Source organism: Oreochromis niloticus, linkage group LG3 (assembly GCF_001858045.2).
Source record: "Oreochromis niloticus isolate F11D_XX linkage group LG3, O_niloticus_UMD_NMBU, whole genome shotgun sequence".
NCBI classification, from domain to species: Eukaryota; Metazoa; Chordata; class Actinopteri; order Cichliformes; family Cichlidae; genus Oreochromis; species Oreochromis niloticus.
Window position 1 is genome coordinate 24,319,505 of NC_031967.2, and position 27,991 is coordinate 24,347,495.

At 37.2% G+C, this 27,991-nt stretch overlaps 3 long non-coding RNA genes across 3 annotated transcripts in view; all 3 read left to right on the forward strand.

Moving 5' to 3' along the window:
* The first annotated feature begins 2,425 nt into the window (after nt 1–2,425).
* LOC109201299 (uncharacterized) lies at nt 2,426–3,678 on the forward strand. Its single transcript, XR_002061329.2, has 3 exons — nt 2,426–2,534; nt 2,901–2,933; nt 3,565–3,678. It is a non-coding gene; the product is annotated as an uncharacterized LOC109201299 (long non-coding RNA).
* Nucleotides 3,679–3,776: 98 nt separating this feature from the next.
* LOC102079958 (killer cell immunoglobulin-like receptor 3DL1) overlaps nt 3,777–27,991 on the forward strand; it is a 77,454-nt gene continuing 53,239 nt past the window's right edge. Inside the window, exons 1-3 of the long non-coding RNA XR_002061315.2 lie at nt 3,777–3,834; nt 23,250–23,516; nt 25,710–25,970. This is a non-coding gene — a long non-coding RNA (killer cell immunoglobulin-like receptor 3DL1). The remainder of the gene's footprint in view (nt 3,835–23,249; nt 23,517–25,709; nt 25,971–27,991) is intronic.
* On the forward strand, nt 27,453–27,959 carry LOC112846254 (uncharacterized). The gene is made up of 3 exons (XR_003219144.1): nt 27,453–27,636; nt 27,734–27,799; nt 27,931–27,959. It is a non-coding gene; the product is annotated as an uncharacterized LOC112846254 (long non-coding RNA).

The following is a 27,991-nucleotide window of genomic DNA, read 5'->3' on the forward strand; positions in this document are numbered from 1 at the left end:
CTGGATGACTGAGAACCTTCACAGACATAGCATCATTGTGGTGATGACAGAGTATGTGGGCATCAAGAGAAGCTGTGAGAAGTTGTTCTCATGCTGAAAAGCAGAAAAGAGTCTCTGCATGAACATGCTGTAAATATTCATTTATCTATATAAAACAGTCTCTCGCTAAAGAAAGAGATTATTTAGTAAATTCAACATCATCGTTCTTCACTGACCAAAAATGTGTAAATGAAACCATTATTTGCACCAAAGTTAATTTATTCAAAGCTAATAACTGAAAACAAAATTACATTTCTTCATGTTTTTGCTCAGTGTTTAAGAAAGGTTTTATGTTCCACACACTGTGGGAAATACTGTGTTAATATTTGTGTGTGGTATAACTGTTAGTGATGACATAGCTGCAGGCTTTTCTCTACCATCTCTGCACTTAGAAAAAACAGTGACTTCATTTTTTCCATCTGCCTGCAGAACTAAACTGAGGAAGAACAATTAAAGCTAGATATGAGCTGCCTTCCAGATCACATGCTTTAGCCCTGATAGCTGACAGCACAGGCAGATGATGAGGAGACTGTGAGACGTTAAACAGGCAGAATACAGAGCTCAGAGTTTTAAAAGATCAGCGTTCTGGTTTGTTGTTCTCAACGCTTCTTAAAACATGAGAAAATATTTACTCACCAATTTTTTCATTGAAGTCCTTCATTTCACTATAAACAACACCTTGGTGTGTAAATTGTGCTTTGATTGCTAATTTACTGTTTATAGTTATTAATGTGAAAAAGAAATGAAAAAGGATGACGAGTCGGTCCTTTTATGTGCAGGTAAATGAGGATGGAGAACAAGTGTGTCACCCTGAGCTGCCTGTACCAGCTGTGTGTGTGTGTGTGTGTGTGTGTGTGTGTGTGTGTGGGTGTGTGTGTGTGTGTGTGTTTTCCAAAGTTAAAGCTCCTTTTTGTAACAATTATACACACATCGCCTGCACATTTGAGTTTACAGAGACTATTTTGTGTGTCTGCAGTGATTGTTGTATTAATCCTGTTAGCTCTGCTGTGTTTGTGTGGAGTTGTCCACTACAGAGATACGGCCTTAGTTTGTCAGGAATGTTTGTTCTGTTGAACTATGTGGGAAACAAGGGTGTAATTATTATCGCTGAGTAACTGAATATGCTTGGTGACAGCGTTATATTTAATTAAATTGTGCACAAATAACTTTAGATATGGCTGCATGGATATTGTTTATGTTGCGTACGATTCTTATTGGACTGTGAAATGTGAGACTCTCAGACTGTGATGCATTTGCAGTGTGTTTAGAACAAATCAATGTGAATAAATAAAGGTGAGGAAGATCAGAAAGAGAGGAAATCACACTACCTGTCATCCATTTCATCATTTACCTGTTTTTTCAGGACCAGATATAATGTGCTGACAGACCTTTAACTAGCGGCGTGTTTCATAGGTCTAAATCTTTGTAAATAGCAGACGTAGACACACACACACACACACACACACACACACACACACATGCACTACGTTGCATTGAGTTTTCTAAACACATGTTGTTATTACAGTGTTTCATCTTTATTTGCAATCTCTTTGTTTTTTGTATTGTTGTTAAATATTGAGTGAGATTATCAAGCTGTCTTCAGATGAATGTTAGTGTTTTTCTTTGATAAGCCATCAAATCATAAACTTTACTTGGAATTCAAATGTTCTCATTTTACTTTAGTTTGTGAGTCACACACATCTTTAGAAGAACTACACAGTGAGTCACTTCCTGTGTTCGGGGTCACAACCAAACTTAAAAGTAGAATTTCAGCACATCATGAGAACACAGATCTGTGCTGAGCTTAAAGAAACACTGTGACTGTAGAACTGATGATATTTGAGCTCAGAGTGTGGAGGATGAATTTCAACAATGTTCCTCCAATAAACAATATAAGGATTACAACAGATTCATAACGATGGAGAAGATCTGTGGTCAAATAAGAATAAAAAGGATGTCTGGAGGTACAGAACAACTTTTACAACCACAAGTCAGAACGGTGCTCTTAAGATGAGGCGAATCTATGAACCCATGAATATATGAAAATGCTGACTGAGAAGATGACTCTCAGTCTGCAGAAGAAGAAAACTCCAGCAGGATCCACAGGACACGACAACAAAGACAAAACTATGACCTCCAATGTGTGTCGCTAAGCAACAGAGCACCTTTGTATATCACAGAGAAAGGTAGGAACACAAAACAGGAAAGAAGCTTAAATGTTTGCAGTGGACAGGAAATGTGAACACGTCACACAACTGCTGCAGTCAAAGCTACAGGAGCTGTTTGAGGTTGGTGTAAAAGGAAGGAAGCACAGAGAGGTGATAGAAGGAGGAGCTGAATATAAACTCTGGTCTTATCTACATTAAGTGCAGCTTGTCTTTGTTCTGCATTTATTATCAATGCAAAGTCGAACACTTTGAGATTAGATGCAGATCAGCGTGCAGGGCTGGACGTGAGGATGGGGCACTCTTTGCTCTGTTTGCTGGGGTTATTCTGTGAGTACAATACACACCTTTACTGTTTGAATGGCAGTGATGAAGGAAAATGTTTCTCACTGGTGACAATTACAGTGTATCACTGCTTTAACCTGTTTACCTGACAGCTTCAACACAGCAGACCAGTGACTGTTTAAACTGTTGCATACATTACATTTACTGTTCACACTTTTTAAACATTGTTTGAGTTTTAATGTTTTTTTTAAAGATTTCTTCATGTTTCCAGCCTGTTTGACAGCTGATTGAAACACATAAATTAGGTGATGAGTAATAACTGTGCCATCTGAAGATTTAAAAAGCCTCATTTTATATATTTATTGTGATTTTGTCAGTTGTATAATGTCTGATGATGTTTCATTATTTTAGTGCTCAGTACAGTCATCCATGGAAACACTGAAGGTGAGAAATGTTTTTTCTTCCATTTATATCATACGTGTTGATCTTAACTAGTATTTAGCTTCTCCTGTGTTGCTCTAAATGACGTCCTCTGTGTTATATTTTGTATCATAAACCAAACATTTCATTGAGATTATTGGTTAAAATGTTAATATAACCATGTTAAGTGTGTGAGCACTCAAACACACACCCACGATACAAACTGTATATTTACTGAAGAGCTGTGGCTTCATACATGTGGATTTTCTTTTCATGTTTATCTGATCTGAAAATATCAACAGTGTGTGTAGTGCAGATTATCTCACTGAGTTACGTTGTTGGCATGTATGCTGGATTATATAGTGGGATTTTTTTGGATTACCTCTTGTAGTTATAAAACACTGATGACAAATTAAAGGAAAATCCAATATCAAACATGGTAACCAAATGCTGCTCTGAGCTCAGCATAGAGTTTGTTACCTTCATCCCTCATTTGGTATTTTGATTGGAAGCTGTCTAACATGTCACTCCAAAGTCTCTGTAGATGTTCTGGGTGTTGAATTTTGTGGCTTCAAAAGATGATTCAGATTATTTAAGTTTGCATCAAACATTCAGAGCATCAATTTTATACTTTTGATCTTTTTCTAAATTACAGAACTTGGAGTGAAGGCCACTCTGACAGCAGACAGATTAACCATACCAGCAGGGGGCAGTGTGACACTGACCTGTGATGTAAAACACTCTGCTGACTTTGAATATGGCTGGTTCAGAGAAGCCCGTTTATACTCTGAGAAGACCAGAGTAGCTGGTCAATCAAACAGAGAACTCGTGACCTCTGAATCCGGCATCTACACCTGCATAGGACGTATAAAAGGGACAAATTCATTCACATTGGAAAGTGACTCAGTCATCATTCAGGAAACTGGTGAGTTTAAAATTTAAATTTTAATCTGGATTAAAACAGCTTGATTTCTTCAAAGTTTGAGAAAACTCACTCTAAAAAACTGGTAATGTAAAAAGTGAATGATGTGACCTCATCTTTTCTCTACAACGAATAATTATTTTTAAATATGTGAAATCTCTTAATGCAGCGTTTGTGACCTTTAAATTGTCTCAGAAAATTTTGTTCGTTTTGTATTTAATTAGTGGATAAATCATTGAACCTAATACAGCTGATTAAAGTTATTGATCTGAGCTGTGCAGAAAAGAAAACATCAAACTTCTTCATCCTGTAATGTGATGAAAGATGAGGACACACACACACACACACACACACACACACACACACACACACACTGTAGCATCTAGTGTTCTGCTTTATTTGTGATTTGTTTTTCAGCTTCATCTGTAATCTGTTTGTTTGTTTTAAATATTGAGTGAGATTATAAACCTGTCTTCAGACGAGTGTTAGTGTTTTTCTTTGATAAGCCATCAAATAATAAACTTTACTTTGAATTCAAATGTTCTCATTTTACTTTAGTTTGTGAGTCACACACGTCTTTAGAAGAACTACACAGTGAGTCACTTCCTGTGTTTGGGGTCACAACCAAACTTAAAAGTAGAATTTCAGCACATCATGAGAACATTCACAGATCTGTGCTGAGCTTAAAGAAACACTGTGACTGTAAAACTGCCTGATGATATTTGAGCTCAGAGTGTGGAAGATGAATTTCAACAATGTTCCTCCAATAAACAATATAAGGATTACAACAGATTCATAACAATGGAGAAGATCTGTGGTCAAATAAAATTAAAGGAGGATGTTTGGAGGAACAGAACAACTTAAACTACCACAAGTCAGAATGATGCTCTTCCTAAAGGCTCTAAAAATGCTCAAAAATAAATAGAGATCTTTAAAAAAAAAAACTGCAAACATGAACAAACAAAGAATTCAACCTCAAAAAACTCAGAAACACAAAGTCAGAACCAGGATCACGACACACTCCAGACTTATATCCTCTTTAGATTCATCAAAAATCCTGTGATAAACTGATGGCATGAGCTGTAGCTGACCAATGAGAAACAGCTGAATTAATCACCTAATAATGACATTGTTCAGGCAGAGGGATACAATAAATATATATGAGATTCTATAAGAAAGAAAACTATCTGAGAAAATATGTTAAAAACAAACATTACTGTGGTTAATCAGCCAACACTGATCAGCCAGACACACATTACAAGCTGAGGCAGGACCAAAGAAACGGGTGATGCATTAATGCAGCGTCCAAACACCTCCCATCCCCTGGAGGAGCAGCTGGCCCAACAATCAGGAGGTCTCTGGGGATCTGCTTTTAATTATAGAGCCAACAAGCAAACACTATATTAGCTATTACAATATTTATTCCTCATGACGAGGCACAAGCACTATTTATGGGGGTACCGGCAATCTAAGGTTGTGGGTTAGTACCAGTTTTCTTAAAGTTATTCAGATTTGTTGCTCACTTTGCAAAAAGAGGGATTAGGGTAGCATGACCACACCTGAAGACGACCATGAAGAGTTAAGTGTCAGATGTTATGACCCACACTGTCAGTCAACCTGAGCCGACAGAGCAGGAGGGGTCCAGCAAACTGTATCAGCAGAAAAGGACAAAACTCACAGAAGGACCACAAAGAGGCCCCGGGGCCCATGATGATCACGTAATTATTAACGGGCCCAACCAGGGATTAGTAAAGCGCTCTAAATACAGCCAGGTGTGTAAAGACTTTCATATCCTGAATGCAGACATTTTTATCTGTGACGGCCGAATAATAATAATGATAATAATAATAATAATAATAATAATAATAATAATAATAATGATAATGATAATAATAATAATAATATTAATAATAGTAATAATAATAATAATAATAATAATAATAATAATAATAATAATGACTGACACGTGTGTGGTTTGCTATTTTCAGGTATGTACTACAGATGTGAGCAGCACGTGTGTTTTCTGTATATTTTGCAGTTACTGGGTGATCAGACCTCTGTACTGGTGTTAGTGACTCAGTCCTGGTAGAAAACTGGTCACAGGTTTCACTGACTGCACACAGACACTCAGACATGGCAAAGCTCCTGATAAGCTAAGACATGGTCACAACCTGTGAAGCAATGAATTCTTTAAACATTTCATTGATACAATAATGGTGCAAATAATGTGTGAAATTCACATGTATAAATCACCAATCTTAGCCAAGGTAATGAAAGTTTTACTTTAACTTTCTTTCTGAAAATAATTCATATTTATTTACCGCATCCCTCCACCTGAACAATGTCATCATAAGGTGATAAACACAGCTATGTTTCAGGGGAGGGGCACCAGGTCAGGGCTTGGCCTTTCCTGTCAGTAGATTTAGAGTCAGTCAGGTGAAAACATCCAGTTTCCCACTCTGACATCTCCGTTCTGGGTATCAGGCTCCCAGCCTTCACCACTGCATGATTGTGATTTGGTATAAAATTATGTTTTATTATCCCCCATAAATGACCTGACAGGTGGGGCCATAAATGACTTTTTCATATAAATGATCATCACCTTGAGCTCCATTCTGAAAATAAATATGGAAATAATAGTGAATGTTTTCATTAATGCAGTGTTTGCTCACCTTTCCTTGTTACTGGAAACCACTTCATCCTCTTTTATATATTTGAATCAGTGGATAAATGCTTGAAATGAGTTCAGCGGTTTTAAAGTTATTGATCTGAACAGAAAGGTGAACATAAAACATTCATTTCAGATTTCTGCATCTGTTTTTGTTCTGTTCGGATTTCAAGCTGCAAACTTCTGACTCTTGTTAATCGGCCTTTTTATAGAAAATATTTTTCTTTTCAATCAGCCAGCAGGAGGAGATTCAGCTACAGGGATTATCAAAATGTTCATTCCCTTTGTGTCCTAACTGAGAAATTTTGCTGTGGAAAGTTTCCAACAGGATCGATGTGAAGCTGCAGTACAGCTGGTCTCAGATGTTCACTGGTGAGACAATCACTCTCAGATGTGAGATTCAGGGAGGTGAAGGAAAGGTGTGGAAATATGAATGGACAGCACCCAACACAAACAGCCCTCCAACATCCAGTGAATACAGGATCAGCAGAGTTTCAGTGTCCCACAGTGGAGACTACAGATGTCGGGGTAGCAGTGACTATCTCTTAACAGGATGGAGTGATGCCTTCACACTGACAGTTTCATGTAAGCTGCTCTACAATTCAAACTGAAGTTTTCTGTTTTCATTTCTACGTCTGTTTAAACTCAACATCAAGAAACAATTCAGACCCTCCAAGAAACTCACTGTGCAAACAGACAAACAGCTGAGTGCACTGTGACTCTGAAATAACTCATTTAAAGGGGAATGAAAGGAGATGACAGTTTTAATGAATAAATAATAAATCAGGTGCATCTGTAGTGTAGTTTTCAGGTAAGACAGATCACCTGTGTCACAGAGCCACAGTGAGAGCAGAGAGGACAAACACAGCAGTGATACCAGCAGTTCTTCAGTCTGTCTTTCAGTGAGGATACAAATACCAAGACACAGTTTATGAAATTTGGTGGAGCCAAAGAAAGAAGCCGTTTAATTTTACTGTGGATGCAGATTCGTTTTTAAAAACTCTGCTGACAAATGTTTTTACTGAAGAAAAGCTTTTATCACTCATGTTTAGATTTTCATCATGTTTCTTGCATTAAGGCTTTGTGTTTCCCTGCATGAATTAAACATCTCTTTATAAAAGTAGACCAGTGTTGCATTCTGGGAAACCCAGCAGAATTTGCAGCTCATGAGCATCATATGCTGCACCTTTATTCAGCTTTATTCAGCTTTTTCACCTCATATAAGCTGAACCAAATCCTCCAACATGGCCTCATTTCATTTATCTTATTTTAATGTTGTAGCCAAATCCTAAAGATAAAGATTGACATTAATGAACACTGATGTGGGTGAATAGGCTCGGTGTAAATATGATGCAACTCCCTGGAATTCCCACAGGAATAACAGACACCATTCAGTGTAGTGTCACTTTAGAGTATTAAAGGAAAATGTAGAGAGGACACAAAACATCTAAAAGTAATTTGTATGTCCAACATTTGTCTTTGAATAGATGAAGAATAAATCAGAGGGAATCTGTAGTGTAGTTTTGTATGAAGACAGTCTAATGTGTCACATGCAGGTAAATATTTTGTGTTTGGTGCTAGAAGCTAAATGACTGAGTGAATGTGTAAAGTGTGATCATTTCTATCACAAAGTTCTTCCTGAAGGAAGTGACAATCTGATGAACTTTTTCCTGTAAACTCTACAGCAAATAAACCCAGAGCCACACTGACAGCACAAAGTTCAGTCATACCAGCAGGGGGCAGTGTGACACTGAGCTGCTCTGTGGAGGGCTCTGCTGGCTGGAAGTTTGACTGGTTCAGACGTGATTCACAGTTTTCTGGAGCTCAGAAAATACGAGCTGGAACATCAGAGCACACTATCAGTATTTCAGAAGGAGGCATCTATTACTGCAGAGGAGGGAGAGGAGATCCAGTTTACTACACAGAGGACAGCAGTGACGTCACAGTTAAAGAAACTCGTGAGATTAATTATTTTATTTCTGCCAAACTGAGAGATCATCATGTGACAATAACTTCAGCTAAAAACTTTGACTTTGTTAATGCTGTGATGATGGAAACTCTGGGTTTTCAGTTCCAGAAAGAGAGTTAACTAAAAAGCTGATTCAGGCCCCCAATCCATTGTGTCTTTAAGTTTTAAAGTTTCGAGTCATCCATTTGTTAATGCGAGTAAAACACAGAGATAGAGTTCAGTACATCACTGTCATTTAGCTATACATACGCAAACAGCTGTGTATAATCAATATAACTATGGTAACCAATGCTATGCTTTCTGATAAAGTTTCCAAGTGGCAGCATCTCAGAGGTTATTAAGCCTGATTTGCTCGTTCACCTAAAATCTATAATTTTAAGTTGTTTACATGGCATCATAACTGTGTGTAAATATGTGTTGGTGTTTATTCTTCTAAACAGTTTATGTTTGTGAATCTGCTGTTTTTCATTCACTTTACTGTCATGTTTTAAACATCAGAATTTTCTACATTTCTATTTGTCTCTAACTAGATATTTTCCTGTGAACAGTTCCCAGTAAGCCCACTGTGACCCTGCAGCCATCCTGGACTCAGATATACAGCGGTGAGACAGTCACTGTCAGATGTGAGATTCAGGGAGGTGAAGGAGCTCAGTGGACGTATGAATGGAGAGCAGCCAAGTTAAACACACCTCCAACATCCAATGAACACAGAATCATCAGAGCTACTGAGTCTGACAGTGGAGGATACAGCTGCCGGGGCAGAAGGGACTATTTCTTCACAGAGTGGAGTGATATCATCACACTGACTGTATCATGTAAGATCTTTCATCCAGAGTATCTAAATAAGGAAAAAGCACTTCTTCTTTCTTACAGCTTTATAACTGTCTTTCATGTTGGTCAGTAAAATGTTTAGTTTTTATTCCAACAACAAAAACCTGAACAGCAGCTTTTTATTCACAGTGAAGAGAACAAAACATATGAGAGTAACTTCTCTGCTGTGCAGCTCTAATACATGAAAGATGAAATGCAGAACAAATGCTGAATCTGTCTCAGCTGCTCCACCACATCCACTAAGAAACATTAAATCCACTGTCTCTGTATTTTGCTGCACACATGGAGGGTTCAGGTTTGTGCAAAGTGATTAAAGAGTCTGGTCTCATGAGCAACACATTCTTTGTCTTTTTTCACTGAATGAAAACTGAACTGCAGACTCAAGAATGGCCTCATTGTATTGAATGCTGGTCTGTGCTGGTATGTTATTTATTCAGATTATTGAGATTTATTCTCAGATATCACTCAGACATATTACACTGAGGGATTTTAATGCGTGTATGCATCTGTATCCCAACAATGAAATGAACCTAATGACTTCATCTTGGAGTGCATTAGTGTGAGAACACTTTTTTATTTTTCTCTCTTTTTTTTTTTTTTTAAGTTTTCAAATTCAGAAATGTTCATTACACAATCCTGCTCAGTCATTAGGATTTCGATAACTTAAAGATCTGGAAATGTTTAACTTTTATAGTCATCTGTTGATTGCTTATCAGTAAACTTATCAGTAATGCTTTAAATTAATTATAGCATTTAAAACGTATACTTTAAAAAAAATATGAAAATTCACAGTGCTGATCAAAATGGGTATGAGAGTGGTACAGAGTGCACGGTTTGCTGATATCATCCATCCATTTCTGTCTAATTATTTAAATTGTTCTGATTCAGTCATTTATTTATTTGTTCTTTTTCTAAACTGAACTGCAGATAAACCAAAGGCCAAACTGAGAGCTGATAACACAACTGTTCCAGTAGGGGGCAGTGTGACCCTGACCTGCTCTGTGAACCCATCATCATCATCTGGATGGAAATACTACTGGTACAGAGATGATGCCCCAGTGGATGTTGTCTCCTCATCAAATGAACAAATCAGTGTCTCACAGGAAGGACTCTACAGGTGCAGAGGAGGAAGAGGAAACCCAGTTTACTACACAGAGGACAGCCAAGAAGTTCAGATTAACAAAACTGGTGAGTTTGTATTCAGCAACAATGTTGAATAGATTGATGATTGCAGATTACCACGAAGGCCAAACAGCATTACATCTCATGGTAACCTCTTTGGCATTGTAATAATGTTCTTACTGGAAATGGTTGAACATGAATAGTCATGTAAAATGTGGAGTCTAGAGAATCAGTGTCAGGAATGTGATCCAAGGAGGGGAGACTAGGTGGGATTATGAATGTGAAACAACCACTTTCAGCAAATCTCCAAATCAACATAAATTCACAATTAGTTCTGCAGCAACTCTACAAGTAACACTGCAAGTAGTATAGAACAGGAGTCACAACATGAAACCACAGAGCAGAGTCATGCTGACAGTTTCTGACAGGAAACAGAAAATCTCAATGTAAACATCAGTTTTTGTTTTTTATATTAAGATTTGACTGTTTGACATATTTATATAGTAAAAGTTTGTAAAGCAGATTTACTGAAGTCAACATTTTGTGTTCATTGTGGGGAGTCAAATCATTTAAACACAGCAGGAGTTGATTCAAAGTGATTTCTAGTCGAGGGAAAAAGAGGAACTGGATATTTTTCAAGAGAATTTTTATAAAATGATGATTATGAAATTTAAAATATAATTAAGCTTTATTGTTTGTTGTTACAGTAACTGTGTCAGGAGCTGACAGCTCTTCATCTCCTGTGTGGTTGATTGTTGGACTGGTTTGTGGAGTCTCTCTCATTATTATTCTCCTGCTCTTGTTGTATCGCTGCAGAACGACCAAGTGTAAGAGCCTCTTCTGTATCAGAGAGTTTATTTACTACATGGACTTTAATTATTCACACATATATGTGAACTCTTATGGAACAAATTACATCACAAACATGTGTAATAACATTTGTCTCTTTCACAGATTCCTGCTTCACCAGGTTGGTAAAATACTTTTTATTATTATTTTAAACAAACATCAGTTACTTTTGAGTTTATTGTGTTTATTTCATGTTTCAGGTGGATCCAGTCTGAGAGTCACAGTCCGGGCTCCTCCACAAATCATGGAGTCAACCAGAATGAAACTCATGAATACAACTCTCTTCATCCTGGTCAGCACTTAAACTGATCTTTATTATCATTATTAATATTGACTTTTCATTCAGTCTCCATTAACAGGAACATTTCTTAGGTTCAGTTTGTGCTCAGCAGTTTTTCAAAGAACATTTATCAAAATCCAGTTGAACAAACATCTAAATAACCAACTGACTACATGCACAAAAGATCAGAAACAAACAGAATTTTACGACCTGATTGTATCTTTAACTCGACTGAAAGAATCCACAAATGTTATTGTTTCATATCAGAACAACACAAACAGTAACACCATGATGGGTTCATGGTCTGAAAATATCTGATAGTCCTGGATTTGACTTAAACACAACTAATAAAAATCTTTCTTTGACTGATGACATTAAAATCAAACTCTGACTCTGGTTTCTTTTCATGAAGGTGATGCTAACCTCTATGAATCCATCACACAAGAGGAAGACACTGGAACTGGTACAGTTTATATTTAGAAAAGCTCAGAGCAGCTAGAGATGCAAGAAGCTTTTGATTTGAGGAGACAAACTGCATTTGATGTGTTTACAAACATTTTTACATTTCAGGTGCAGATGAACCCCGAGACGTCACATACTCTCTGATTACACTTAAACACTTTGGAAAGAAGAGTGAGTACACAAAACACTCAGTGTAGAAAAAAGCCTGGAAAGTTTTTAAAGTGTTTAAAATGTTTTAATTATTTTCATTAATCTGATCATCTTAACAGGGAAGCATCATAAACCAGAGCAGAGTGCTGTTTACTCTGAGGTGAAGACGGGAGCTGCAGGTACAGTCACAACAGTCTCATTCAGTGTTTGTACTTGAATGTGTCATCACATCATTATATTGCAGGTAATTATAGGTCAACATGGAGTTTAGTTATTCACTTACCAAGCTTAGCTACTACATACGACCACTACACATCAGCAGAGTTGAATCTTATACACATCGAGGGCCGTTCAGAGTTTAGTGTAAGTTTGTCTGCTTCATATACAGAATGATATTGTTATTGTACAGTATGGTATTGTCCATCTATATGTCCCCAAACTAAATAGTTTCTCTCATGTTTTTACTCTGTAGTAATGTTCTTGTCATCATATCTGTGCTGAACAAATGTGTCCTGAGCTCTGACGTCTCTTTTAGAGGACAGTCTGATGTATGCTGAGGTCAAACAGCCCAAAAAACAAAAAGCCAAGAAAAACAAAGGTGAGCAAAGTCTGCCATCATCTCCACTGAATATTGTTCAACATGTTTATCTGCTCTTAAAATGTAAATCTGTTTATTTTAATATTTATATTTATGTATTAACAATTCATCAGCTGATTAAAATCTATGATACTCAATTATCTTTGCATTAGTGGAGACATCCAGTTTCCTCCTGGTTAATGATATTATTGTTTTCAATGATCTTCTCTTCATTCACAGGAAAATCAAGTCCTGCAGCTGATGCAGCAGTTTATTCTGAAGTCACATCAGGAAGCTCTCTCAGTAATTCTGCTGCCATGCAGGCTGATTTATTCTTCACATTATTAAATGTCTTCAGCTCATAATATCTTTACATGTTGGAAATCACTTTGTCTTTTTGTGCTTGTCTTACAGGTCAGTGAGGAGAGCTGTAGCAGCAAAGCCAAGAAGAAGCTTTTTATGAAGCCACTCTTGCTCCTCTGCTCCCCAAATATCAGACACGCTCAGCTTTACGTACAGTTACAATATTAAATCATTATATCAGACATATTGCTCTCTTTTAGTATAAAACAAATGGAGGTGTATTCATGCTCTCTATATTCAGTTATATTTCATAAAGATTTTGTAATAAACCTTGAATGTATCTAACATGTTCCAACAGCAGTGAGAACAAAGTGTGAAATATGTGATCTTTAGTATCTGACAGCACAACTTAAAGTCAGTGTTTGCAGTGTTTCACAAGTAAATACTGATATGAGACCAACAAACACTTTAACTGTGTTTGTCTAAAGATCTCATACATTATATAAATAAGAAATATATGATAGGCGGCACATACATTTGAATATATGAATACATGTGTTTTATGTATCTATTTTGTCTCTGATCTTTTTATTCATCTATTGTTAGAAGGGAAAAAGTAAAATCTTTTTAAAGTTTAATTTTTAATTTTTATGTTTGATTTTTTTTCTGTATGAGATTATCCACAAACTAACAAGACAAACACGTAAACAGTTTGCATCAGCGTTGTCATGGAAACCTGAAATAAACAGATGTGAGTATGATTTGCACAGTGGTCACTAACAGTACAGAGCATGACAGCAGTCTGCATGTATCTGACACAGAGGACTGAAGTAGAACATTTACAGAGAGAAGCTCTCTGTGTGCTGCTGTCACAGGATGCAGTCAAAGGAAAAGAGAACTTGTACATGTGATAAATCAGCATGACTCAGAGAAGTAGCAGTATTATAATTTTCCATAACACTCACTTTTGAGCATTAACTGTTCACACAAAAATTTATTAATATGACACAAATATCAGAGCTAAAAATCCAGACAGGTTCAACAGAGAACAATACAGAAACAAAACATCTCTTTGACCCTGCAGAGTCTCATTCTTTAGTCACAGTAAGGTGAGATACTGTCAGGAGGAGGGCACAGGTCAGGGTCCTGCTCAGTCAGGTGTATACTTAACCAGCTGGGTCGAGCTAGCTTGGCATTTTCCTCTGCAAAATCACCATAAACACTGCTGATCATGTGCTCTAATAACTCAACTCTATGTGCTGTAGATGGGTTTCCCTCTTCACTATCAATCATGCCCTTGTCTTATAAAGTGGGAGAGCAACAAGTACACTGGTGACTTTTTATTTTGTCCTGTCACCATTTGTAACTAATTTGTTGACCTTCAGTTATTTTAGTTCCCAATAAAATCTCATTTTTAATCATGTTCTGATGTTATATGGTCAGAATGCAGTCCTGTGTTCCTGTTGATTTAATTAAGCGGTAAATGCAAAAGTAACAGCATGTTTTATGATGTATTTAATCAATTATGAATGCAACAATGATGTGATATGTTTTGGGTTTTTTTGTATGGCTACTTGCTCCTCATTCCGAGTAAATACTAGAGTATCTTAAATGACGTAATCTTTTGAGATGGGACAGCAACTGCCGGTAGAAACAGAAGAGTTTGTGCACAGTCGTATAATAGACTACAAAGAGATTTCTCTAGCTGGTAGTTTTTCTAAGTATTTAAGCAATGGTTTCCGGTGAACAAAGACTCTATCAGATGAGCCTCTGAGGGAAAATTTTATCTTCTCCACTTTTAGGAGTCCTAGAATGTCATGTAAGCAGTCTTTGATTGATGCCAAAATTCAGAAACTTGGTGCATGCCCAAAACATGTCAGTAAGGTTGCAAGGTGTCTGTGAGCATCTATTGCATTTGTCATCAAATTTGTCTGGGTAGAGTTTTGACAATTTTTCTTTACTGTAGTATAGTCTGTGGAGGACTTCAAATTGTATTAATCAAAGTCTGGCACAACTGGATGACGGATTAATGGCCCTACAGCTCCCTGATCCCAGTTCTGATTCCCATTTCATCTCAGCACTATGGAAACAGATTCACTGGGTGGAGAAACTAGTTTGTAAAGGTAAGCGATATGGACCTTTAACAGGGTATTAGCTTTAAGAACCAAGTCTATTCCGCTGGGAGTTGGGATATGTGGGAATGAAGATGAGTGTTTTTTTGCAAAATGTCGCAGCTGGAAATAGCGAAGAGAATCAGATTAAAGCAAGAAACAAATTGATCGAAACTTGCAAAAATACCATTTATGTATAAGTGATGCAGACTACAAAGTCCTTTATCTTCTAAAACAGAGAATCTTGAGTCCATCTTCACTGGAGCAAATAACTGATTGTTGCAAATGTTGGTTGCTAGAGGGAGTGTGAGCCATCCGAAGTGGCGTCTTATTTGTGACCAAATTTTTAATGTTCCAGCAACAACTGGGTTGGAAGATAAGCTTAATGAGGGTGACTGTGAGGCATCGCATGCTAAAGCAATTTTTACATCCACTGGGAGGAGTGATATTGGTCAATAGGATGTGCAGTTCAATGGGTCCCAATGGGTTCAATGGGAGTGATATGTTTTAACAATATACAGGAACACATATGTGGAGTTCCAGATTACTTACAGATTTTTACTTAAATCTGACTCCCAATACTCCAAAGGACCTTCACAAATATACACGTGATGAGTGTTAATAAATGTAATGTATAAAAAAGCAAAACATTGTCTCACATGGTTGATTTCATCATTTCATCATTGTGTCAGACATAAAATCTTAGGCTGCTGACACAACACCTTTATTCTGAAAGTGCCATCATAAACAGATGACAAATTAAAGGAAAAGTGTGTCAGTGAGGTGTGTGTGCATCATGTGCCTCCAGAACAGCTTCAGTGTTTCTTGGCATTGATCGTAAAAGTATCTGAAAATCTGATCTAGGGATGAACAGCATTACTTTAGAAAAAAGCCACTTTTACTGACTCACAGTGATATAAATGGACCCTAACATGGCATCAAAGTCCCACAGCCCAACTACACCCTCAGGGTAGAGGTCAAAGGTCAGGATATACATGCTTGTCATGACGCCATTTACATAATTCTCATTCTGCACAAAAAAGCCTGAAGAACAGTTTGTTGTGATTTATTCAGATGCAGTTTAAGTGCTCCTAGTTTATATAGTTACACTTCAAACAGATTTACTCTATGAAGCACTCTTGCTGCATCCTCACCTGCTGGAGAAAAAGGACATTAGATTCATCTCCAAACCAGCACATGTGGGTATTAAATGAACCGAAAGAAGAAAAAAACATTAGAAAAATTGACAGTTAAACGTTTTTTTTTTGCAGGGGGTCAATAATGGTGGTGTGAGAGGACTTTAGAGTTTTTAAAGGAAACAGAAATTCTGCAGCAACTCTGAGGCTGAAAGATAAACAGTATTTGGAGTCTGCTGTTACCATTCCAGCTGTGTAGGTGGCAGTAATACAACTTTATACTGGTTCTCAGCCACTAATGAAAAAGAAGAAGTGAACATTTACAGCTCTTCACAGCTTACTGTTATTAGTGTATTTTTATGTCATTTGATCAGCAATAATTTAGTTTACTAACATGTTTGAAGTGTTATTAGTATTATTGCTTATTGTAATTATTGCTGTTATAAGTGTAATGGCTTTAGGACCCAGGGGATCAAAGGGAGGGATCAAAAAGGAAGTAGAGGCAGGTGCTCTTCTTCTTCTCTCCTTTGTTCTGATGTGAGAATGTGGACTCTGGTTGTGGTTTTGGAAGATTTGGATTTACAAATATTTGGAGTGTGAACATATTATGCTGAGAAGCTCTGGTTGCATTTAAGTGATCATACTGTCCTTCAGCAGAGATTCAAGGTCTACATTGAATGTTTTTTAAGTTATATATTTAATTAACTTTGATGTATTTGATGTTTATTGCATTCTGTTGTTGTTGTTTAGTAATGATTAAGAGGACATTAATGATGTTGCACAGCAAGCAAGCAGTTAGCTGAAGGTATTTGGCTGTAGTGTTTCACACTGTCAGGTATGCTAGGCTGCACATGTGATTGTATCACTGTTTTGTTGTCTCACTCTCTAGTTTGTTTTAGAGTAAGGGTCGTATTTTATTTTAAAACTGATTCTTTCTTTATTCAGTTTGTCTTTATGTCAACTGGGCCAGGTGCAATATTAGCCAAGTAATATGCAATCCCTGAGTGGGGACTAACAGATCATAGGAATCGGCCTTGTGTAAGTGTTTATGATGCACTGATTTGCTGTGTCTAGTATTTTGTTCTAATTTGTTTGCAGTGGTCCCAATTATTCCCTTTGGGAAACACTATAGTTAAAAAAAAGAACCTGTGAGCTTCCTGCTGGTGAGACTGAGTTATCAGGTGACATTGCTGGCATGTTGCACCATTAAAGGTACTGAGGGGTCATTGGTGGCCTTCCACTGTGATTTTATTGCAAATGCTTTTAATAATAAAACTGTACAAAGATTTGCTGATACAGACCTGCTGTCTCGATTATCCTGGACTTATAACTAACTGAAAGTTTGTATGACTACACTCATACAAACATCCTGCCAGTTAAAATATTATCCTATAGGATCAAGGCCTTAGTGTCTGTGTGTTTTTGATCACTACATTAGTGTATTTCTATGTCATTTGATCAGCAATAATTCAGTTCATTAAAGTGTTTGAAATTAGCTGAATGACTGAATCACAGTTGAAAGGTTTTGTTTGTTGACCCTGAGTGTGATTATTGTGCTGCTGTTACAGCCCCATTTCTGTTTTACTCCTCAGCACTGCCATCATGTGTCTGAATACACTGTGCACAGTCAAATGTAATAACCTCAGTGAAAGATCTGATAACATTTAATGTCGTTGATCAGCAGGGCAGGCTGTTTTTGACCTGTTTGCATTTTGAATAAAACTCTTGAAATTCTTTGCAAATGGAAAATGTCATTTATTTGTGATGTAAAACTTTTAATGGTAAATGGCCTGTATTTGTATAGCGCTTTTACTAGTCCCGCCTAGGGACCCCAAAGCGCTTTACACACCCAGTCATCCACACATTCACACACTGGTGGAGGCAAGCTACAGTTGTAGCCACAGCTGCCCTGGGGCAGACTGACAGAAACGAGGCTGCCATATTGTGCCATCGGCCCTTCTGGCCAACACCAGTAGGCGGTAGGTGAAGTATCTTGCCCAAGGACACAATGACTGAGACTGAAAAGCACTGAAAGGAAAATCTAATAAATTCAGATCTGCAAAGAAATACATTCATTATGTTTTATTCAAGAGGCAATATCAGAGAGTATTACAAAATTAAACTGCAAACGATAACGTCTTTACTCTTCTGACTGGCCTACATGTGTGTGAAAGACTGTTGGTGGTCACCATCTATTCTCCCACAGGCTTATTTTTATCCACTGACAGGCCTCATGGTTTCTGGTTGAGCCACCATGAACAGAGGAAATGCAGCCTGTGGTTTCAGCCTGAAGTCTTCAGTGTAGCAGATGTCGTGTTTCATGTTATCAGCTCACAGTAGAGAGTTAAGATAAGACTTTATTGATCCCACGGCAGAGAAATTTGTGCGTTACCAAAGCTCAGGTACAGATAGCAGAAGAATACAAAGGATAGAATATAAAGATTATAAAGATTATAAAGATTATAAAGTCAAGAAATACAAAATAACTAAGATGATACACTATATACAACGGTAGCTGAGGTTCTATGTACACATGCACAGTATGTGTTATGGATAGAGGGTTGTGGAAATATGCAAGTAATACATTTCAACTATTCTGCTGCTACTATTACTATATAAGTGATAGATATCTATAAGTATCTATAAATATAGACATGTGCATGCAAGCACATGTAAAAATACACATGCATCCATACACACTAAATCTACACACACACACACACGCACACACACACATATTGGTTAACAAGGAGCACAGTGGAAATTTGACCTGTCTGCATGACACATGTTTATATGATGAGCCTGTACTGGAATAACAGTGATAATTATCAATGCTACATTAAGTATCTCAACACTGTGTGAAAACAGACAAAAGTAGCATCATTGTGGTGATGACAGAGTATGTGGGCATCAAGAGAAGCTGTGAAAAGTTGTTCTCATGCTGAAAAGCAGAAAAGAGTCTCTGCATGAACATGCTGTAAATATTCATTTATCTATATAAAACAGTCTCTCGCTAAAGAAAGAGATTATTTAGTAAATTCAACATCATCGTTCTTCACTGACAGAAAATCTGTAAATGAAACCATTATTTGCACCAAAGTTAATTTATTCAAAGCTAATAACTGAAAACAAAATTACATTTCTTCATGTTTTTGCTCAGTGTTTAAGAAAGGTTTTATGTTCCACACACTGTGGGAAATACTGTGTTAGTATTTGTGTGTGGTATAACTGTTAGTGATGACATAGCTGCAGGCTTTTCTCTACCATCTCTGCACTTAGAAAAAACAGTGACTTCATTTTTTCCATCAGCCTGCAGAACTAAAATGAGGAAGAACAATTAAAGCTAGATATGAGCTGCCTTGCAGATCACATGCTTTAGCCCTGATAGCTGACAGCACAGGCAGATGATGAGGAGACTGTGAGACGTTAAACAGGCAGAATACAGAGCTCAGAGTTTTAAAAGATCAGCGTTCTGGTTTGTTGTTCTCAACGCTTCTTAAAACATGAGAAAATATTTACTCACCAATTTTTTCATTGAAGCCCTTCATTTCACTATAAATAACACCTTGGTGTGTAAATTGTGCTTTGATTGCTAATTTACTGTTTATAGTTATTAATGTGAAAAAGAAATGAAAAGGATGACGAGTCGGTCCTTTTATGTGCAGGTAAATGAGGATGGAGAACAAGTGTGTCACTCTGAGCTGCCTGTACCAGCTGTGTGTGTGTGTGTGTGTGTGTGTGTGTGTGTGTGTGTGTGTGTGTGTGTGTGTGTGTGTGTGTGTGTGTGTGTGTGTGTGTGTTTTCCAAACTTAAAGCTCCTTTTTGTAACAATTATATCTGGAGGTACAGAACAACTTTTACAACCACAAGTCAGAACGGTGCTCTTAAGATGAGGCGAATCTATGACACCATGAATATATCAAAACACTGGCTGAGAAGATGACTCTCAGTCTGCAGAAGAAGAAAACTCCAGCAGGATCAAGATCCACAGGACACGACAACAAAGACAAAACTATGACCTGCAACGTGTGTCACTAAGCAACAGAGCACCTTTGTATATCACAGAGAAAGGTAGGAACACAAAACAGGAAGAAGCTTAAATGTTTGCAGTGGACAGGAAATGTGAACACGTCACACAACTGCTGTGGTCAAAGCTACAGGAGCTGTTTGAGGTTGGTGTAAAAGGAAGGAAGCACAGAGAGGTGATAGAAGGAGGAGCTGAATATAAACTCTGGTCTTATCTACATTAAGTGCAGCTTGTCTTTGTTCTGCATTTATTATCAATGCAAAGTCGAACACTTTGAGATTAGATGCAGATCAGCGTGCAGGGCTGGACGTGAGGATGGGGCACTCTTTGCTCTGTTTGCTGGGGTTATTCTGTGAGTACAATACACACCTTTACTGTTTGAATGGCAGCGATGAAGGAAAATGTTTCTCACGGGTGAAAATTACAGTGTATCACTGCTTTAACCTGTTTACCTGACAGCTTCAACACAGCAGACTAGTGACTGTTTAAACTGTTGCATATATTACATTTACTGTTCACACTTTTTAAACATTGTTTGAGTTTTAATGTTTTTTTTAAAGATTTCGTCATGTTTTCAGCCTGTTTGACAGCTGATTGAAACACATAAATTAGGTGATGAGTAATAACTGTGCAATCTGAAGATTTACCTTTAAAAAAGCCTCATTTTATATATTTATTGTGATTTTGTCAGTTGTATAATGTCTGATGATGCTTCATTCATTATTTTAGTGCTCAGTACAGTCATCCATGGAAACACTGAAGGTGAGAATTGTTTCTTCTTCCATTTATATCATATGTGTTGATCTTAACTAGTATTTAGCTTCTCCTGTGTTTCTCTAAATGACGTCCTCTGTGTTATATTTTGTATCATAAACCAAACATTTCATTGAGATTATTGGTTAAAATGTTAATATAACCATGTTAAGTGTGTGAGCACTCAAACACACACCCACGATACAAACTGTATATTTACTGAAGAGCTGTGGCTTCATACATGTGGATTTTCTTTTCATGTTTATCTGATCTGAAAATATCAACAGTGTGTGTAGTGCAGATTATCTCACTGAGTTATGTTGTTGGCATGTGTGCTGGATTATATAGTGGGATTTTTTTTGATTACCTCTTGGAGTTATAAAACACTGATGACAAATTAAAGGAAAATCCAATATCAAACATGGTAACCAAATGCTGCTCTGAGCTCAGCATAGAGTTTGTTACCTTCATCCCTCATTTGGTGTTTTGATTAGAAGCTGTTTAACACGTCACTCCAAAGTCTGTGTAGATGTTCAGTGTGTTGAATTGTGTGGCTGCAACTCCAACTCCAACAGATGACTCACATTATTTAAAATTTGCATCAAACATTCAGAGCACCAATTTTATACTTTTGATCTTTTTCTAAATGACAGAATTTGGAGTGAAGGCCACTCTGACAGCAGACAGATTAACCATACCAGCAGGGGGCAGTGTGACACTGACCTGTGATGTGAAGGAGTCTGCTGACTTTGAATATGTGTGGTACAGAGAACCCCGTTTAAACTCTAATCAGAAGACCGCAGTAGCTGATGAATCAAACAGAGAACTTGTGACCTCTGAAGGCGGCATCTACTACTGCATAGGACGTATAAAAGGGACAAATTCAATCACAGTAGAAAGTGATCCAGTCATCATTCAGAAAACTGGTGAGTTTAAAATTTTAATCTGGATTAAACCAGTTTGGGTTCTTCAAAGTTTGAGAAAAATCACTCTAAAAAACTGGTAATGTAAAAAGTGAATGATGTGACCTCATATTTTCTCTACAACAAATAATTATTTTTAAATATGTGAAATCTCTTAATGCAGCGTTTGTGACCTTTAAATTGTCTCAGAAAATTTTGTTCGTTTTGTATTTAATTAGTGGATAAATCATTGAACCTAATACAGCTGATTAAAGTTATTGATCTGAACTGTGCAGAAACGAAAACATCAAACTTCTTCATCCTGTAATGTGATGAAAGATGAGGACACACACACACACACACACACTGTAGCATCTAGTGTTCTGCTGTATTTGTGATTTGTGTTTCAGCTTCATCTGTAATCTGTTTGTTTGTTTTAAATATTGAGTGAGATTATAAACCTGTCTTCAGACGAGTGTTAGTGTTTTTCTTTGATATGCCATCAAAAACATTTTCACTGTAGAACTGTGTGATAATATTTCAGCTAAAGGTGTGGAGGAAGAATTTCAACAAAGTTACTCTGAATACAACAGATTCATAATGATGGAGAAGATCTGTGGTGAAATAAAATTAAAGGAGGATGTTTGGAGGAACAGAACAACTTAAACTACCACAAGTCAGAATGATGCTCTTAGGATGAGGTGAATCTATGGCACCATGAATAGTCCTGAATATGTTAAAACACCAGCGAGAGGGAAGTAAAACTCAACATAAGACACAAGAAACAAATGACCACCTAAATAAAATGTTACATTAAAATTACCACAATAAAACAGGAAGTGTAGATTAATAACTAAACAGGGAAACAGACACAGTAATAAAGTTAACAAATGGGAACTGACACAGGAGGATGAGACAGGAAACACTGATGGAACAAATGAAACTCTGAGACTAAATTATAAGAAGAACTAAAGGCTCTAAAAATGCTCAAAAATAAATAGAGATCTTTAAAAAAAAACTGCAAACATGAACAAAGAAAGAATTCAACCTCAAAAAACTCAGAAACACAAAGTCAGAACCAGGATCACGACACACTCCAGACTTATATCCTCTTTAGATTCATCAAAAATTCTCACAATCGATGTTTTTATGGTAAAACTTGAAATTAGAAGCTCTCTAATATGTAACTCCACCAACTTTTAGTTGTGTTGTGATATCTTTTCACTTTAATTTACATCAAATGTTTTTTTGTTTTGTTTTTGTATTTCTTTATTACAGGACATGGAGTGAATGTCACTGTAACAGCAGACAGCACAACCATACCAGCAGGGGGCAGTGTGACACTGACCTGTGATGTGAAACACTCTGCTGACTTAAAATATGAGTGGTTCAGAGAAACCTCATCTGCAGTGAAGTCCACAGAAGCTGTTGGATCAGATAAAGTGATCAGGATCTCTAAAGGAGGAAAATACCAATGCAGAGGATGGAGAACAGACACAAACTCACTCATAGCACAAAGTGATCCAGTCATCATTCAGGAAACTGGTGAGTTTAAACATTTAATTTGAAAGTAATTTATGGACCTGTCAAGCATCTAATAAGGGCTAATAAAACTGTTGTAGTTTTGTCAAAATTTCAAAAGCTGTCGAATTTCTCATAATGATAATAATAATAATAATAACACAAATAATACAAATAATAACATCTAGTAGCTAATCAGTTAGAAATTTAATGTATGGTTCAGTGATTCATAAACACGTTTTTATGTAAATAATAAAAACAATCCTGTGATAAACTGATGGCATGAGCTGTAGCTGACCAATGAGAAACAGCTGGATTAATCACCTAATAATGACATTGTTCAGGCAGAGGGATACAATAAATATATATGAGATTCTATAAGAAAGAAAAATATCTGAGAAAACAAACATTACTGTGGTTAATCAGCCAACACTGATCAGCCAGACACACATTACAAGCTGAGGCAGGACCAAAGAAACGGGTGATGCATTAATGCAGCGTCCAAACACCTCCCATCCCCTGGAGGAGCAGCTGGCCCAACAATCAGGAGGTTTCTGGGGATCTGCTTTTAATTATAGAGCCAACAAGCAAACAGGATATTAGCTATTACAATATTTATTCCTCATGACGAGGCACAAGCACTATTTATGGGGGTACCGGCAATCTAAGGTTGTGGGTTAGTACCAGTTTTCTTAAAGTTAATCAGATTTGTTGCCCACTTTGCAAAAAGAGGGATTAGGGTAGCATGACCACACCTGAAGACGACCATGAAGAGTTAAGTGTCAGATGTTATGACCCACACTGTCAGTCAACCTGAGCCGACAGAGCAGGAGGGGTCCAGCAAACTGTATCAGCAGAAAAGGACAAAACTCACAGAAGGACCACAAAGAGGCCCCGGGGCCCATGATGATCACACTAATTATTAACGGGCCCAAGCAGGGATTAGTAAAGCGCTCTAAATACAGCCAGGTGTGTAAAGACTTTCATATCCTCAATGCAGACATTTTTATCTGTGACGGCCGAATAATAATAATAATAATAATAATAATAATAATGATAATAATAATAATAATAATAATAATAATAATAATAATAATAATAATATTAATAATAATGACTGACACGTGTGTGGTTTGCTATTTTCAGGTATGTACTACAGATGTGAGCAGCACGTGTGTTTTCTGTATATTTTGCAGTTACTGGGTGATCAGACCTCTGTACTGGTGTTAGTGACTCAGTCCTGGTAGAAAACTGGTCACAGGTTTCACTGACTGCACACAGACACTCAGACATGGCAAAGCTCCTGATAAGCTAAGACATGGTCACAACCTGTGAAGCAATGAATTCTTTAAACATTTCATTGATACAATAATGGTGCAAATAATGTGTGAAATTCACATGTATAAATCACCAATCTTAGCCAAGGTAATGAAAGTTTTACTTTAACTTTCTTTCTGAAAATAATTCATATTTATTTACCGCATCCCTCCACCTGAACAATGTCATCATAAGGTGATAAACACAGCTATGTTTCAGGGGAGGGGCACCAGGTCAGGGCTTGGCCTTTCCTGTCAGTAGATTTAGAGTCAGTCAGGTGAAAACATCCAGTTTCCCACTCCGACATCTCCGCTCTGGGTATCAGGCTCCCAGCCTTCACCACTGCATGATTGTGATTTGGTATAAAATTATGTTACTTTTATTATCCCCATAAATGACCTGACAGGTGGGGCCATAAATGACTTTTTCATATAAATGATCATCACCTTGAGCTCCATTCTGAAAATAAATATGGAAATAATAGTGAATGTTTTCATTAATGCAGTGTTTGCTCACCTTTCCTTGTTACTGGAAACCACTTCATCCTCTTTTATATATTTGAATCAGTGGATAAATGCTTGAAATGAGTTCAGCTGTTTTAAAGTTATTGATCTGAACAGAAAGGTGAACATAAAACATTCATTTCAGATTTCTGCATCTGTTTTTGTTCTGTTAGGATTTCAAGCTGCAAACTTCTGACTTTTGTTAATCGGCCTTTTTATAGAAAATATTTTTCTTTTCCATTTTCAATCAGCCAGCAGGAGGAGATTCAGCTACAGGGATGATCAAAATGTTCATTCCCTTTGTGTCCTAACTGAGAAATTTTACTGTGGAAAGTTTCCATCAGTGATGCCGCAGCACAGCTGGTCTCATATTTGTTTATATTTGTTTGTTGAACAGTTTTGGCTGCTGTGAAACTGCAGTACAGCTGGTCTCAGATGTTCACTGGTGAGACAATCACTGTCAGATGTGAGATTCAGGGAGGTGAAGGAAAGGTGTGGAAATATGAATGGACAGCACCCAACACAAACAGCCCTCCAACATCCAGTGAATACAGGATCAGCAGAGTTTCAGTGTCCCACAGTGGAGACTACAGATGTCGGGGTAGCAGTGACTATCTCTTAACAGGATGGAGTGATGCCTTCAGACTGACAGTTTCATGTGAGTTGGACCATGATTCATGCTGACATTTAATGTTTTCATGTTTACATCTGTCTTAACAGGAAAACTGTTACTGCAAACTGAAAGCGAGAGTTCAAGAACTGATAAGTGGGATCGATAAGCAGGCAGAGACTAATGATTCCCAGGACTTAAACTGGGAACCAGTTCTCTACTCCCATCACTGCATGCAGGATTACTAATTACTGTTTGTGTTTTTAGATAAATTAATCAGTGTTTAAAGTGTGATCAGTACTGTAACAAGTTTATTCTTTGTTATGTTTGAATGTTTTCTTATTTTGTTTCTTCAACAGCAAGTAAACCCAGAGCCACACTGACAGCACAAAGTTCAGTCATACCAGCAGGGGGCAGTGTGACACTGAGCTGCTCTGTGGAGGGCTCTGCTGGCTGGAAGTTTGACTGGTTCAGACGTGATTCAGTCTCTTCTAAAGCTCAGCTCATGAGAGGAAATGAAGCAAACAGAGTTATTAGTGTCTCACAAGGAGGTCTGTACCACTGCAGAGGAGGGAGAGGAGATCCAGTTTACTACACAGAGGACAGCCAAGAAGTTCAGATTAACACAACTGGTGAGTTTGGATTCAGCAACAATGATGAATAGATTGATGATTGAGGATTATTATGAAGGCCAAACAGCATTACATCTCATGGTAACCTCTTTGGCATTGTAATAATGTTCTTATTGGAAATGGTTGAATTTGAATAGTCATGTAAAATGTGGAGTCTAGAGAATCAGTGTCAGGAATGTGATCCAAGGAGGGGAGACTAGGTGGGATTATTAATGTGAAACAACCACTTTCAGCAAATCTCCAAATCAACATAAATTCACAATTAGTTCTGCAGCAATTCTACAAGTAACACTGCAAGTAGTGTAGAACAGGAGTCACAACATCAAACCACAGAGCAGAGTCATGCTGACAGTTTCTGACAGGAAACAGAAAATCTCAATGTAAACATCAGTTTTTGTTTCTTTATATTAAGATTTGACTGTTTGACATATTTATATAGTAAAAGTTTGTAAAGCAGATTTACTGAAGTCAACATTTTAAGAGGAAATTTAAGAGACTGGACTTGTGTTGATGTGTTCATTGTGGGGAGTCAAGTCATTTTAAGTTCATTATTAATAATTATTGTTTCTTGTTACTGTAACTGTGTCAGGAGCTGACGGCTCTTCATCTCCTGTGTGGTTGACTGTTCGACTGGTTTGTGGAGTCTCTCTCATTATTATTCTACTGCTCTTGTTGTATCGCTGCAGAAGAACCAACAGTGAGACTTTTTCCTTTACTTACTACAAAGTCTTTATCATTCAGAGACACAAATGCATCATGAGGTCCATGAAAAAGCAAAAGTCTCATTTTACATTTTAATAAAGGTGCTGCTAATGAGCAGAAGCTCAATCAGGCTGAAGATCAGCAGCAAGTGTACTCCTCTCTTCTTCATGGTTAGTTTTTCATGTAGTTACAAATATTCGGATGCTATTTGCAACAAGACTGTACTGATTACATCTGCTGCAGCTTTTAATATAAATGTTATTTGCAAGAATATTTGTGTTTAAATTAGTATCACAGACATGAGGTGACTGATTTTCTCTGACCTGCAGGTGATCGTTGTGTCTATGAGACAGTCAGAAGATGTGAAAACACTGAAAATGGTAAAGTTTACACTTTCATTAATATAGAGCTTGTGGAAGCTGGATGATTATACAATAACTGTGTTTAACATTAAAGTCAATCAGATTATTATTTCAGGTCCAGCAGAAGGTGATTACACCAATGTCACATCTGTGATTCAGCTCAAAGTCATTAACAAGACAAGTGAGTGCACAAAATGTGAGATTTGAAATGCAAAATATACATTGGTAATTATTCTCACTGATAATAAATGCATTTGTGGACAAAACAGAGGGAGTTTGTTTTGAAATGCTTTCATTTGATCACCTCAACAGGGCAACGTGGTGACCCAGAGGAGAGCTCTAACTACAATGATGTCAATCCAAATTCAGCCAC